Source organism: Pelodiscus sinensis, chromosome 2 (genome assembly GCF_049634645.1).
Source record: "Pelodiscus sinensis isolate JC-2024 chromosome 2, ASM4963464v1, whole genome shotgun sequence".
Taxonomy (NCBI): domain Eukaryota; kingdom Metazoa; phylum Chordata; order Testudines; family Trionychidae; genus Pelodiscus; species Pelodiscus sinensis.
This window is the reverse complement of record NC_134712.1, coordinates 212,083,809-212,100,626: the sequence shown is the minus strand read 5'-3', so window position 1 is coordinate 212,100,626 and position 16,818 is coordinate 212,083,809. Positions and strand designations below refer to the sequence as shown.

Sequence of the window (16,818 nt, the reverse complement as noted above, 5' to 3'; positions counted from 1 at the left end):
GTTAGTCTCTAAGGTTCCACTCATTTTTGAAGTTACAGACTAACATGACTACCTTACTCAGATTTTTTTGACACTTGGTATTGTTTTTATTAACCTTTTATTAACTTTATTCTCTTTCTTTGTTTAGACTCTGGTGATATTGTTTTGCTCGTTTTTTTGTATTTATAGTTGACTATATCTTTGTGATGCCTGTAAAAATGTGTGCTGTATCAATGTTGGCCACACATGTCATCTCACCTGGCTCCCAGACCTTACTCTTAATCGTCTGACCTCACATGGGGCCCCATTGATTCTCTCCAACTGCCACGCTGCCTCTCTTTGGGAATGTTACACTCAGATGCCACGGCTTAGTCTCCCTGGATCTGGAAAAAGAAAGGAAGGTCACTAGCCTGGCAACTGAACAGTTCCCAAACTTGTTCCTTTCTTCTCAGGGAAGATAGTTTAATAGACTTCCAAATGGCAACAACCACCAGGCTTTGTTAATCATATGTAATGTCTGCTTTCCTCTCTCTCTCTCTCTCTCTCTCTCTCTCTCTCCCCTCATGACTAGCCAATACTGTACAGAGTTATTAAAGGGTGACCTCCAAGTTTGTTTGTTGTGAGGTAAGGAGAGAAATAGTAACCCAACAAATTTACAACATGTGGGAAACATGCCAGCTTGATGAACCCTCTACTTCTGGGTTCATCAAGTAGAGGCTGAATCCTCTACTTCTTCAAAAAAGTGGAATTGTACAAACAGTGAGAGGAAAAACTTCCCCTTGCTCTCTTGGTGTACCTCAGGAAGGCCTGACATGGAAGGATCACTTCTAGGGGACAGTGCATAGCCCAGGAGCCAATCCTACTTTCAGATTGCCAGCAAAAGTGCTTTTTGTTTGTTTTTGCATATGATGTAGATATCTGCCCACTCAAAACTGGGCTGAGACCACCAAATAGAAATCCATCTCAGATGTTGTACAATGCTTGTCTGCAAAGGTTGGAGAGAGAACACAATAATGGAGAACACACCAAGGCTGTTGCAGCAAATACAGTATTTATTCATTTTTCTTTGTGTCTTTCTGAAAGATCAGCGCACAAAGCTTAGGAGCACACATTAGCAATACATTACTGATCACTCAGTCTTCCCAGCTGTCATTCTATAGCTGTTTTCCATTTGTGTTTGCATGTCTGTTTGCCCTGCCTCCTTTGGGTCTGTTCACTGAAATATATGAGAGGCAGGAGCTCCTTTGCAGGCAGAATGCAGTGAAAGTTACAGCTCAGGGAAAGAAATGAAAAAGCGAGTTGGAAAAACAAAACACCTACAGCGTATGAACCAACTGCAGTGAGCTAGGAAGGGTTTATGGCTTTCCCTTTGAGTTTTGAACAGCCCCACACCCACTTAAATCTGGAAACTCTCTTATTTCACTGTCTGGAAAACTTGGCAGTTTCATCCTCCGCATTCCAGTGGTGATGCCTGCTGCTGTTCTTGGATATTATACCACATTACTGCAAGCCCAGTATATCTAATGGTTGTTTGGAGAACTCTTTAAGTCCTGTTTGACTGTCATTATGTCTGTTTACCTGTGGTAGTCAGGTTCCTTAGAAGGAACCCTCATCATTTTCTAACTTCAGCGTTAAGGTAGTTGCTTGGGTGATCAGCGATGTCAGTGACTACAAGCAGAAATCCAAAACGACAGAATGTATGTTCACAGTGGTCGTGGGGATCATTTTTTCAGCATCCATGGTGATCTCATGATCATACTACCCCAATGTACTCTTCCACAAATTAATTCCTCCTGTAGAAGGTGTGGTCCTGGTTACTGTAAGTTAATGCAGCATTGCCTGCAAAATTTCATCCTACCTTGCACCTTTCACAAAGCTCACAAAATCACAACTGCATATTATGATGGGTTGGATCACAGAGAGCCCCTTGAGACTGTCACCTGATAGGCTGATCATACCACTGTGCCCGCCTATTTTCCCTCTTGGGTGTCCCCCTCCTCTTTTCCCCTCCACCCTGCTGAGCCAGAATCTTTGGTTTCCCCAGAAAAGGCCCAAAGTTGGGCTAACCCCTAGCAGAGTAACACAGACACAGAACAGCTCAAGCTCTGGGGCTTGACATAGCATTCTGATGTACAGCCCCAATGGGATCAGAACCCCAGATGCATTTGTCTTACTCCGTATAAAAGTTTTACACAGAGAATGTGCATAAAGTTTGTTTCCTTTATCAATGTCAGAGAGATATTTGTGGATTTTGTTCCAGTGCAATTAACAAGTATTTACACTGGGTTTGATAATAAACAAAAGTGATTTTATTAAGTATAAAAGTGACATTTAAGTGATTGCTCAAATAAAGCGTATTTAAGTTATGCATACTCATATTCAAAAACACATTTCCATAAAAATATAGGAGCATAGTACCACACATATAATCCTTTTTTTAAATACAGTAGTCACATAATGAAGCTTTCTAAGTTGCCTGAAAGTTACATATAAGTTGCCTGAAAGTCTGGCCCATGTTTATTCATATTAAACCAAGAATAATCCACAAGCTCCATTGTATTATTTTTGTAGCCAAAGTGTTCTCCTTGTTGGTAGATTAACCTGAGTAAGGACCAATTGCTGGCAATTAATGGCAGGATTCCCTCTGAGATCTTTTTCACTTGGCTTATCTGGAACACTTGTCCAGTTCTGGGGAAACACTTAATCCAGTTATCTGGGTTCCAAAAGAACTCAGTGTGACTCTACACTTTGCCATAGAGGTGCCTTTATTTGTCATAAAGCAAAATTACTGAGCAGATCAGGCTCAAGCATTGGGGATGGATATAGGTTGTACCACACAGATAAACCTCTTCCTTTACATACATTTACACATTACTGTATATTGCATTTATTAGAGGTTGCATCACACAGCATAGGATTAGCTTGATTAATTTGCAGGAACAAATCATTGAGCAACATGTCCCTGTATATGCTTGACCTATTCTTGACATATTCTTTACCTCATCTCTATATTCCTAATTTATCTTCTCCATTGCTAAAAAGAAGACTTATTTCAGCTGGCTCAGACATTGTGGCTTCTTAGCCTTCTGCCCTTTGCACTTACCTTCCATAGCACAAGGGTTCTGTTTTCTTCCTAATGATTTGTTTACCTCCTTAGTGCTGTCACCCAAGAAATGGGACCTCCCTCCAGGTGTTAATTAATCATGTTAGGCCAGGACACAGCAACATTTAATAGCTCCACTGATTTCAATAAAACTATGTTTAGAACCCTAGAAGTATAAAACTGGAAGGGAACTTGAGAAGTCATCTACTCCAGTCTCCTGTATTTTATACTCTGGCCATGTATAATGACCCCAGGATCTGGCCCAACATTATCTGTGTTAGTATTCTTATGTATGCTTCCAATATTTTGTATCATATTTTTCTTGTATTACTTATATTTTAGCACTTTGACCTCACTTTGCATTCTATATCAGGAGGTTCTGAGCAACATAGCAGAGACAGAATCTTGTACACTCCTTTCATATTGTTGTTATAGATTTTTTTTGTCTTCTTTCTGCACCTGGCCTCAGACAAACTCTGTCCAGTCCCAAATGGCCAGAGTTTAATGGTGTGCAGGAAGGAAATAATGGCTTGACTGTTGCTCTAACAACTCTGTCATCACTATTGAGTAAAGCTGAGAAACGCCAAACACAAAGCTGAGAAAACATCAGGAGAGAAAAATGAGTCTAACTCAGTCAGGGTATGTCTACACTGTCACCCTAGTTCGAACTAGGGTGGCTAATGTAGGCATTTGAAGTTGCAAATGAAGCCCGGGATTTAAATATCCCGGGCTTCATTTGCATCTTGCCGGGCGCCGCCATTTTTAAATCCCCGTTAGTGCGGACTCCGTGCCCGCGGCTACACGCGGCACGGAGTAGGTAGTTCGAATTAGGCTCTCTAATTCGATCTACCGTTACTCATCGTGGAACGAGGTGTACCGGTAGTTCGAATTAGAGAGCCTAATTCGAACTACTTACTCCATGCCGCATGTAGCCGCGGGCACGGAGTCCGCACTAACGGGGATTTAAAAATGGCGGCGCCCGGCAAGATGCAAATAAAGCCCGGGATATTTAAATCCTGGGCTTCATTTGTAACTTCAAATGCCTATATTAGCCACCCTAGTTTGAACTAGGGTGGCAGTGTACACATACCCTCAAAGACTAGAGAGTGGCTGTCTAGATGACAGGTGCAAAGACATTGTAGATCATCATAGGTTTTAAAAAAGTAATCTCTGAAACAGCCCTTGTGGGGGACCCAAAAGCCAAAATAACACGGGGGTCTAAATTCTGATTAGTGTTACTGGAGTGGCCTGGGCTGGGGAAGAAGTATTGGGATTACTTAGACTGTGAGCTGTTTGGGTATGGACCTTTGGTTCTATTTGTGCAGGACCTACCACAATGGGATGCTGGCTGAAGCTCCTGGCCACTATGACAATCAATAATAAGAATCAGACAGACTCTATTTACAGTAGACTTCCGATAATCAGGCACCTTTTGGACCTAGGTGATGCCAGATTATCAGATTTGCCGGAGAATCAAGAGGTCCAGTACAGATGCACACTTAACAGCTGGCCAGGACACAATCTCCCTCCCTCTCTCCTCCCCTTTCCTCTTCACATCTCCTCCATGCTGTAACCGGATCCTCCTCCCCCTCCCTTCCCCTTTCCTCTTTGCTCTCTCTCCTCCATGTTGTAACCTGATCCTCCTCCTCCTTGCCTCCCCTTTCCCCTTTGCTGAAGCAAAACGCTCTTCTCCCTACTGTAACACGATCCCACTCCCTCCCCCCCCCCCTCCCCCAACCTTATGCTCCTTCTGGTTACAGCCAGCACCTGTGCTGAGCGGCAAGCTTTTTAATCAGCTGGTCAGGAGTGTTTGGCATTTTGATGCCGGAGTATCGGGAGTGCCGAACAGTTGGATGCCGGACCTTCGGAGTTTTACTGTATATTACTATCTGATGAGCCCATTACTATTGTACTGAGGCTGCCACTAATGCTCTTTGAGGGGGATCAGAAGAAAGCAGGTGCAACCAGTAGGATTCCAGAGCCTCAGATGACTTCATGCATTCCTAGCAATTCACCTTCTTACACACCTGCTGGCATCCTACTGCTGCCACTGGGCGGAGTACATGCTGATCATTTTGAAACAGTAAGGACTACTGAGCACACTCCCCACTGCTTGGCTGCTTCCCTTTCTAGGGCTTTCTCCTAGGACTGTGAAATGTCAGAATTTAGATTTTAGTACAGGCAGTCCCCGGGTTACGTACAAGATAGGGACTGTAGGTTTGTTCTTAAGTTGAATCTGTATGTAAGTCGGAACTGGCATCTCCAGCAGACCAGGGAGACGGGGAGCAAAGCTGCGGAGCACGCGGGCAGCGGACAGCCCAGACGCACCACGGCTGTCCCGCTGCCGGCGTCCTCAGAGGCTTTGCTCCCCGTCTCCCTGGTGACCAGGGAGACACGGAGCAAACCCCGTTCGTAACTGCGGATCCGACATAAGTTGGATCCGCGTAACTCGGGGATTGCCTGTATATGAAATACTCAACCTTACATTCAGGTATGTCATTCGATATTGTCAGAGAAGTCACAGAAAAGGAATTTCAAGAGACAAGTTTCATTTGCAGAACACATAAGTTTATACTCTCTTTTAAGTGTCATAACTTTCTCCAGCCAGTTATGCTGTAGATATGTGTGATGGTCATTGTCATACTATTTTATATCTGGAAACACCATACAAACACTAACTCAATTTCACAACACCCTTGGGAGTAATGATCTTCATCCTACACAGAGGTATAGTGGGATGGGATATGGGCATATGTCACATTTTTACGCATCAACAAAACTCCCACTTGGCTGCCATCTAACCCTATAGGCTCCTAACATTGCTCTGCACTTAATCTTTTGCAATAAACATTTTCTAGGCAGCTGTATGTCTACTTCTAAGCATGTGTCTCACTTTAGGCACCAAGGCACCTATTTCCCATTTAAGGCCCTGGGTGGTTTATGAACCAAAGGGAAGAGAGATGTTTGCTGGCTGACTGAGTCATGTGCAAGGCCCAGTCCAGTAATCACAGATCATTAGAACTGGAAGGGACCTCGAGAGGTCATGGAGTCCAGTCCCCTGCCCTCACGGCAGGACCAAGCACCGTCTAGACCATCCCCGAAGGTGTTCGTCCAACCTGCTCTCAAATATCTCCAGTGATGGAGATCCCACAACCCCCCTAGGCAATTCACTCCAGTGCTTGACCACCCTGCCAGGAAATCTTCCCCAATGACCAACCCAAACCTCCCTCGCCACAAGTTAAGCCCATTGCTTCTTGTCCTATCCACACTGGCCAAGGAGAATAATTCTTCTCCCTCCTCCTCGTGACACCCTTTTAGGAAGCATGTTCCGAGGCGACCTAATCCCACACAAAATAGCCTGAGGTGAGGCAGCCCTAATTTCTAACCTTTAGTCAACTGATTAGCATCCTCACCTGGATGTGGGAGACCCTGGTTCAATTCTCCCCTATTGTCTGTTGAGGAGAAGGGGTATAACCAGGACTCTCTCATGGCTAAGGAGAAGGTGCTGGCCATCAGAGCCAACCCGTCCATAAGCTGGTTTGGGGCGGCCACCTCAGCCCCCTTTTTTGGGGAGCCCTGTGGTATTCACCTGAACCATCCTATGGATGGGGCCCAAGGTAGCTTGGGAGATCACCTGGAGTCCTAGCATGGGGAGGCAGCAAGGGTCGCCTCTTCCTGCACTCACCATGGTGGCAGGAGTCAAAGCCACTCAGCAGCCTGCTCCACCCCAACCTGTCCCACCACTTTCTCTCAGACTGCTTCACTACAGCAGCAGGAAGCCAAGCACCCTTGCCTCAGGGCACTCCAGTTCCCACCACTGCAGTGAAGTGGAGCAAAGTGGGCTGGTGCTGCACATTTGCACATGCTCTGGTGCAGATGAAATATTATTCGGTACCTGGAAGGAAAAATCCACACATGGATGGAAAATAATAGAGAGAACTTTGGTCTAGATAACTAATTTTTGTGCATCACAGAGTTGTTTCTGTGATTTTCTAGACACCTAACGTAGGCATTGTGATGGTCAGCAATGCACTGCCTAAATCCCTGTCATTGATAAGGGCCCAAGTGACTTGCAGAAATCAACACCATCAGTCAGTGATAGTAGCAGGAATAGAACTCAGTTGTTCCTTGCACCATTCTACTAACATGTCATAACAATTGCATTTACTTGGAGTTATCGTGGATAGTTCTCTGAAAACTTCCACACTGTGCAGCGGTGGTCAAAAAGGCAAATAGGATGTTAGGAATTATTAAGAAAGGGATAGAAAATAAGACACAGAATATCTTATTGCCCCTGCATAAAACTATGGTACGCCCACATCTTGAATACTGTGTACAGATGTGGTCTCCTTACCTCAAAAAAGATATTTTGGCCTTAGAAAGGGTTCAGAAAAGGGCACCTAAATTATTAAGGGTTTGAAACGGGTCCCATATGAAGAGAGGCTAAAGCAACTGGGACTTTTCAGTTTAGAAGAGAAGAGACTGAGGGGATATGATAGAGGTATATAAAATCATGAGTGGTGTGGAGAGGGTGAATAAAGAAAAGGTATTTATTAGTTCCCATAATAGAACTAGAGGACACCAAATGAAATTAATGGGTACCAGGTTTAAAACTAATAAAAGAAAGTTCTTCACACAGCGAGTAGTCAACCTGTGGAACTCCTTGCCAGAGGAGGCTCTGAAGGCTACGACTATAACAAAGTTTAAAGAGAAGCTAGATAATTTCATGGAGGTTAGGTCCATAAAAGGCTATTAGCCAGGGGATAGAAATGGTGTCCCTGGCCTCTGTTTGTCAGAGGCTGGAGAAGGATGGCAGGAGACAAATCGCTTGATCATTGTCTTCGGTCCACCCCCTTTGGGGCACCTGGCACTGGCCACTGTCAGTAAACAGGCTACTGGGCTAGATGGACCATTGGTCTGACCCAGTACGGCTGTTCTTATGTTCTTATGTAGTCATTTTCCTCTACAGATCTCAAGGACCTTTAGGTAAATAACATTATCCCTACTGTAGAGATGGAGAATCTGAAGAACAAAGGTGTAGGACTGATGGTGTTTTTGAATAGTGGAACTGGATATAAGCATAGGAGTCCAGAGGAGCCATTACTGCTGTCTTCCTTCAAACCTGGTGTGTTTTGCAGGCACGGAAAATGGTTGGTGAGTTAGTTAGTCATCAGCCTTTCTGTTTAGAAGGTCTTGTGTGATGGGGATGAGGGATGAAGAGTTGGTGTCTGTGGGTAACTACATATTTATTAATAATTTCAGTTTGGAAGACTTGTAATTGTAGTCTGGACTATATCTGAATCTGACTGTGCCGCCCAGCAGACTTTCCTTTGTAGGTAGTTTGAAAAGATTTAAATAAGTTTGGGCCTCAGCAGCATAATAAAGAATCAAGCTTCCAGGTCTCAGCAGCATCAGACATGCTCTGCAGAAGGAGGACATAAGAGAGGGCTGGAGTTAGAAAAACAGAGGAAAGTGGGAGTAACCCTGCATTAATTAGCTGGCTATTACCACTGCATATATTGGCAGGTGCTATTGGAAGGTCACCGCAGCATTCTACCCCTCTTGCTGTTAGCTGCAATGGGAAAGTGATGTATCCGCAGGGCATTCATCTGAAGATTGAATAGGATCCAAGAGATCAGCATTCATTTGTAAGGCAGTTCTTGCAGTTACTGTCTCTTTTTAATGCTAAGTTATAGTGCTGCATCTTACTATATCAATGTAATCACTAGCAAATGTTCTAGCTGTTGCTCTTTGAAGTGAGAGAGAAGCTAATTTTCCAGCTGTTACTGTGGAAAAATAACAGTGCAAAATAAAATAAATTTGAACTCACAAAATATGGAGGCAGGGATCTGGGGCTTCTTTTGCCATGTGGGAGAATGGAGCATTTCAGAAGAGATAATTGGAATTGCCCTTGGGAAGTAAAGGGGTGGATTATTTTCTTGCTTGCATATTCATAAGACCAACTCCAGTTTCGAAAAGCAGCACTTGATTGGCTTAGATATTGTTAAAAAAAAGCAGAAATTCCATCCTGCTTTAATCATTGTCCACTGCAAGTTTCCTTAATGGCTTCCAGATGTATTCTTTTTAGGCTATTGTTTCAGCACAGCTTCCAGACAAAATTTGGATCTGTTAACATACAAAAAAAATCCTTACTCTGCCCTCCACTCTTTTCTAACAGAAAACAGATTTCACTTTGGTTATATAAATATGTGATGAGCTGGAGAAATAAAATGTCTGCTGCTGACTTTCTCCAGTCTCCATGAACCCTTTCATTAGGGAACAAAGGAAAACAAGGAAAGGAAAGATATGTACATGAATCCCTTTGCCAGAATAATGAAGTTTATTTTCTCTATTTAAATGGAAAGGTATTTCTAGGTATCATGATACAGTACATTTGACTTTAAAATAAACCCCTTTTGCTCTATAATTGCCACGTGCCTTTGGAAATGAAACACATTGTTTTATGATGGGAAGCACTGAATTAGAGCTCAGGCCTTGGTTCTTTTCCTGGCTCTGACAATGAATTCCTGAGTGGCCTTGGGCAAGTCACTTATTTGTGCCTCAGTTTCCCCATCTGCTATTTGTTACAATATTTTTAAAAACACTTTTTACCACTTAAAAGTCAGTGGGGCAGCAAGTTATATAGCAGTAGTATATAAATATCCATTTAAGACTGCTACATATTCCAAACCCATTGTTTGTGTAAGGTTCCACTTAAGTATTAAATCTTGAAGTAAAAATGAAGTTTGTCTTGGGGGGGAGGGGGCAAGATCTGACTCTGATGCACAATTCCATATGGGGCTGGTCTTTTCATGATGCAATTTATGCATTGCCCCTTTGGAATGCTATTCCTGTGTAAATGTCTTTGTAGTTTACTTAAAATCTGTTCTGTCATTTATCACTGAACAAAAATATAAGTAATGTTATTTAGCTGACATGGCCTCGAACATGCACCCATTCAGAGTTTTACCATTAATGTCAATGGCGCACATAAACCTCAATGTAAATTCTAACTGGCAAAGAGAAAAATTCTAATTCTGCCTACTGAAGTGATTTGAAGGGCCTAGTTGCTAAAAAGTGAGGCCTATTTCAACGTATGTAAAGCAAAACTGGTTTCAAAAGGCAGGATCCACACCTCTGAGCGATGCAGGCACACAAACCTAACAGTGCTATGCTGCTGGAACTGCTCCTTTGAAAATCTCAAACTAATAAATGGAGTGTTTATAATTACATGCATTGATTAACTTTTTGCATACCTGTGACCATCAAAACATGACAGTCTATGCTTAAATAAGCATACAAACATTTCAGTATTCAAAGCAGACTCCTCTCTTTAAACATTTCATTCCTTGTCAAAAGATAATTATGAGTGCTGTGTTCATACGGTTCAGTCATGTCCACTAGCGATTGTCCAAGTAAATTACAGGTCAGTGCTCTCTGATTATATTCTATATTAGAGATTAACATTTTTTTTTCTATAGAGGCCCCAGATTTCTAGTTTTAAATCCTGGTACTAATTGTATATAAAACCCAAAGTCAGATTATATAGTGGGGCAAGGAGGAAATTCTCTTACAAGGGCGGTGGTGAATACATGGGGAGGATGAGGAGGGAAAGGATGCTGCATCTGAAAAAGACAATGTGCTCCAGTAGGGCGGGGCTGGGCTGAGAGACTACGTGCAGCCAGGGTACATCTACACTGAAAGCTTCCAGAGAGATCTTCTGGAAAAGCGTCCACACACAAAAGGTTCTAACCTAATTCTCGGGTCCCAGAGGCAGAGCTACAGCTGCTACAGCCACATGTATCTCCCTCCGGGCACTGGGGCGCGTGCGCTGAGCGGCTGACCTTGAGATGTGCTGGCTGGGACACTGTGTGTACCCCCCACCAACCCAATCCCCCTCCTCTCCTCTCCCCTCGCCTCCTCTTCCCCAGACTAAAGCCAGGCACCCCCTCTCACTCTAACCCAATCCCCCTCCCCCTGCTCTAACTTAATTCTCGGGTCTCTGAGCCACCACCGCCGCTACAGCTGCGTGTCTCCTTCCAGGTGCTGAGCCATGTGCACTGAGCGTCCGGCATGCCAGGCGTACCCCCCAACCCAATCCTGCTCCCTTCCCCTTCCCCAGAGCCAGACACCTCCCCTCTCCACTCTAATCCAATCCCCCTCCGCCACCCAACCTTATGATCGGGTTCCGGAGCCAGAGCCGCTGCTACCGCCACATGCATGAGCACTCCTCCACACCCGATTCCCACTCCTGTCCCCCCCCCTCCCCTTCTCCAAAGCCAGGCATCTTCCTCTTCTCCCCTGGCTCTAACCCAATTCCCCAAATTCCCTCCCACACTAACCTTATGCCCAGGTCCTGAAGCAGGAGCCGCTGCTGGTGCCACCACTGCACCCACACCTGGAGGCCTCACCACTGCCTGCACTCAGCAGCCGGCTGCTAGCATGTGCAGGCTGGGATGCTGTGTGTATGATCCGGCCTGCACATGCAGGATATGACGCAGAGCACTGGGAGCTATGAACCATCCCGGTTCTGTCAGGAGCCGCAATTTTTTTCTTCACGAGCCACATGTGTACTAGATGTGGCCATCGCTGTACTAGAGGAAGACAGCAGGAAGTGATAGAGAGCCCTGAGATTGTCCATTCATTTTAGGGTGCTTTGAGATGCTTGAGTGAATGTGGCTAAGTAAAGCTTCCTGAATCATAGAATCATAGAATATTAGGACTGGAAGGGACCTCGAGAGGTCATCGAGTCCAATCCCCTGCCCTCACAGCAGGACCAAGCACCATCTAGACCATAACATGACACAGTCATGTTGCGTGGAGAGTCATGTTACGTGGAGAAAAGAATCACACATTCTTAAACACGCAAGCTTTTCAAATCAATTAGCCCAGTAATGTCTGCAAATATGCTCTTTGAGTACAAATATCTGATGTTTCCAGAAGTGGATGGAGGAAGTATCGATCATAAACATCTCACTGATGTTCAACTTCCTAGACTAAGCAGTATAAATAATACCACCAATAGGGGTTCATTTCATTTTAAATGAAAAGGGGACTCGATGTCTCAATAGATTGTTAAAGGTCTAAATGACCTAGCTGCCAGTTTAAATATAGCACTGGAATAATTTCTAGACTTTATCACCAGTTGATACCTGTTTAAGGTCATGATAACATGAATTGTTTTAACTCAAATTCTGACTGAACGGGAGCCTCTCTCCATGTCCCACAAACTTATGGACACTACTTTCAATGGTAGCCCCCGTGCAGTGCAGAACTCAGCACCATGTGGATTCCCTGAATAACATGTACATGGGAGATGGGGCTAAAAGATCAAGGGCTAGCTTCACAAAGGGACTGCTAGACCCTCAGCTGCCTGCCAGCCCTGAATTAGGTGACCAGGCTCCTCATACAATGCATGGGGCGAGTAAGGCACCTAAAGAAAGGGACCTTCAGAAGCAGCAAGTTGATGAGGTGCCTTCGAAGTTACTCAAGTCAACCCTTTCTTATTATCCCACCACCACCATTATAACCTGTTGCCCTAACCACTGTATTTACTATAGAAGACCCATATTCAAATATCTGCACTGTCTGATTTGGATGAGAAATTTGAACCAGGTTGTCCAGGAACCAAGTTCCTAACCATTAAGTTACTGTGCATTCTGGTGTGGGTCTGGCTCATTCTCTTCTGTGGAACAGGTCCACTGTGATCCAGTTAATATTTAAGTTATAACTGAGGGTTTTGAGCCTGCATCACCCTCCTCCCTGCTGAGTGCTCTAACCACTGGCCCATTCAGCATTTTGGAGATATATATGCACTTTTGTCTGAAAAAAGGCCAACTTGCTCACTCCCAGCTGCCTTTTGTGTGAGCCCCAATTTGGCAGGTGGGCTTTGAGGACACCTGCTAGATTAGGTCTCACTGGGTTGATAAATGAGGAATACGGAATCTAAGAATGTCACTAGGTTTTAGTAATGAGCTAGACCTCTGAGCTGCTTGCTAGTTATGAGGTAGCATCAGGATTTAAGTGGCTTTGTGCATGCCTACAAGGAGAAATGTAGGGGGTCTACAAGATTAGGCAACTGCTGAGTAAGAAATGCTGAGTAAGGTTTTAAGAATGTCAGTAGCACTTAAATTTTGGACTTAGGAACCTAAGGATCTTCGTTGCTCCAGCTCCTTTTGCCTCACTGGTCCTTTTCTCCTGTGGCCTCTCTACACATGGTTGGGCCCAAAAGGGCCCACAGAATCTACCCCCGTCACTGTTTTTTAATACATTCTCCAGAGCTGCTCTCCAGCCTCATTATGGACCAGATAGCGGATTCTTCTGCACATCCTGGCTCCCTGCTCATTTGCTCAGCTCCCCAGTATGGTTACTTGGGAGGGGCTTGTGCAATTGGAAACCTTAACAGAAAAGGCCAATAAAGTAAAAGGCATGGAGACTGAACTACCCCCAGGACACATCGGCAGAGCAGTGTGAGGAAACTTAACTTTAGCTGCCTGTGCCATGTGTTTCATTTACCACAAACACATTTTCTAACTAGAAAACACACTTTTGATAAATGTTCAAAACCATTTTTGGTTTTAAAAAATCAAGGCATATTTAGAAAAAAAAAGGGGGGGAGCATGGATCCCACCCAAACCTTGCAAACAGAAATAAATTTGAAATTTTGATTTTTTTGTGATATAATTTTCCTGTGTTTTGACCAGCTCTAGTCATATATCAAATCCATTTTTAAAGTCCTCTTTTACTTTAAAGTATTTAAAGACTTCTAATTATTCAAACTGGTATGTAACTGTAGCATATCGGAATAGCTCAAGTATGAAGGGTTTTTTAACAAAAGCTATTTCTGGATTTCATCCACCTTGAGCCATAGCAAGACCCCTACATACTGTATGATATGTATCTCCTTGACATGTCACAAAATGAAACAAGCAGTTTTCTCTTGGCCCAGTTCCTACATAAGATTCCTTTTATCTTAGTCTGAATAGTGCAGCCAAGTCCCTGACTCTATCATGGCTAAATCTGCATGTGTTTTCCAGATGAAAATTTTAACTGCACAGCACCAAGCTCAGATTTTAAGTTAAAAAAAAAACCTGCCACATATAGTGTTTGTATTATGGCAAGGAGCAGGGAAACTCCCTCCCACTCCCACCCCACCCCACCACTGCTTTTAAAAAGCCAAACATTTGCTGTTCATTAAAATTGTTCTTCCCAACCCTACTTTGGAGACAATTGCTCATGCTCTATTGCAGTTTTTCTTCTTGGAGCAAAATGCACAATTTTTCTCTAGCTGCATAGCAGTAGTGCTAAGTAGAAGTTTCTTTTTTCAGCCCAAACCCTGCAGTTGAGCAAATCTTCTTTCCTCTAGTTTAGTGTTATTTCCTTGTGAATGTTAGCAGCAACACTCCATGCAGGATAGTTGTAACCATATAGGTCCCACGATATCAGAGAGATAGCACGATGGGGGTAACAGAAAGAACACTCAGGAGTCCTGTGGCACCTTAAAAACTAAGATTATGTCTATACTGCATGATTATTTTGAAACAACAGAGTGTGTGTCTACACAGCAAGCCCTTTATTTCAAAATAATTTAAAAACAATGTGTTTCTTACTCCAACTTATGTAACCCTCATTTCATGAGGAGTAAGGGACTTTCTTCCCTGACCACCACATGAGGGTCTGGGACGTGGACTTGACTGTGTGCCTGGTGGGGGATGCAGCCTACCCACTACAGCCCTGGCTCATGAAGCCCTACATGGGACACCTCAACCCCTCCCAGCAGGCCTTTAATGTCAGGCTCAGCAGGGCCCGCATCATGGCGGAGGGGGCCTTTGGCCAGCTGATGGCCCAATTTAGAAGCCTCCTCACCTGCCTGGACCTCTCCGAGAGGAATATTCTGAACGTGGTGGCGGCGTGCTGTGTGCTGCACAATTTGTGTGAGCAGAAGGGGGAGGCTTTCCTGCCAGCCTGGATGGCAGAGGCCAACCACTTGGCTGGCCTGTACACACAGCCCCGCATGGCTGCCAGCCAGAAGGCCCATTGGGGGGCTCTCGGTATCCAAGAGGCCCTGTGGGAGAGCTTCCAGACGGAGGAGGAGTGAAGTATCCCGGGCGTGCGCCACTGGGGCCTTGTGCTTTATTCCACCTTCACATCCTTCCACTTTCCCTTCCCTAACCCCCCTTCCTGATGTAAAATAAAAACACGTGTGTTGCCAAAACCAAACTCTCTTTATTGAACATAACTGGGATGGGGGGGCGGGGAAGAGGGCAGGAGAGAGGAGGCAAGAGGTTGGGAGAGGGGAGGGGTAAACTTGGGAGGAGGGACCTGGAAGGGGGAGGCAAGGAGAGGAAAGGGGAGGAGAAGCTCAGGGCTCAGGGTCTTGCTAGTCCACCTGTCTCCCAGCACTGCACATGCGGGGGCCTCGGCGTCCCCGGCGGGGAGCAGGTATGGAGGGTGGGGTGAGTGGGGGCAGGAGGAAGAGGCAGGAGGGGGAGCAGGAGGAGGAGGAGGAGTGATAGCTGGGGCAGCAGCAGGGGCTGGAGCAGCAGGAGGCACCAATCTCTGCACCAGGATCTGCAGGTGGTCGCAGATGGCACAGCCCTGGGCAAGCAGCTCCCGCCAGCTCTCCCACTGCAGCTGCAGGTCTTCATACACCCCATGCTTCAGGATGTGGACATGCCTTTGCAGGATCCCCAGGTGCTGCCACTGGTACTCCTTCTGGTTCCAGGTCAGCCTGCTGGCCCGGGTGCAGGAGGCTGTCCTGGCAGGGTGGTGCGCCCTGCACTTGCTGCGGCTGTGGAGAAACTGCTGCGGCTGTGGAGAAACAAGAGAAGTGGTCAGTTATCCCTGAGTACACAGTGGGTGAAGCCCAGCCCACCCCTGCAAGGCGAGGACGGCAGGTCTCTGCACCATCAGAGTCGATGTGCTTGCACACAGGCCATGTATGGCACGTCCTGCCATCCCTAGGAATGTGACCTGGCCCGGGACTGCACCCAGGCCCCTGTGCTGTATATAGTGTGGGGAGGGGGGGAGATGCTCCCTGCCTCTGCGTAGAGGGGGCTTGTGGAGGGAGGGCATCATGCAGTGTCCCTCCCCAGGGTCAGGAGCATGTCAGGTGCCTTCATACATACACACGTGTGGGTAACAGGCCAGGGCCCCTGTGTGGCAGCCAGCCAGGGTCATATGCCCAGGGTGGCACAGCACATGCACAGGTTGCTGTGTGCTCCGTGGTGAACAAGGCCCACACGTGCAGTCCCTGGTCTCCCCCTCCTCCCCTCCCCGCATAAGGGGACAGTGATGGCACTCACATGTTGAGGCCTCCCCGGCCTCGGACAACACTGGTGACATGGCTGCTGTGACGCCTCAGGGGTCCTGGGTGAGTGCCATGCTCTCTCCAGGCTCTTGCGACTCCTGGCCATCGTCCTCCTCCTCTACATGCCCTGGTCAGGGCCCTTTGCCCTAGGGTTGATGACCACCTGAGGAGCACAGACCATCTGGCCCCCCAGGCTGTGGTCCAGGGCATCATAATTGGGGCAGGGGTCTGGGTTAGCCCCTGTTTGGGAGCTGCCCCCTGTGGCCCTGGCATAGGCCTGTCGCAGTTCCTATATCTTCATACGCACCTGCTCCTGGGTGCGCATGTGGCTTTTGGTGGCCAGGCTGTCAGCCAGCCGTCTGTAGGCAGCCACATTCCTGCATCTACTGCAGAGATTGTGGACATTGGACGCCTCCCCCCAAACCTC

General features: G+C 45.9%; 1 long non-coding RNA gene across 1 annotated transcript in view; it reads left to right on the top strand.

Annotated features, from left to right (window-relative positions):
- Positions 1-16,818, top strand: part of LOC112544340 (uncharacterized) — an 89,565-nt gene that overhangs the window by 50,812 nt on the left and 21,935 nt on the right. The gene's annotated exons all lie outside the window — the stretch shown is intronic.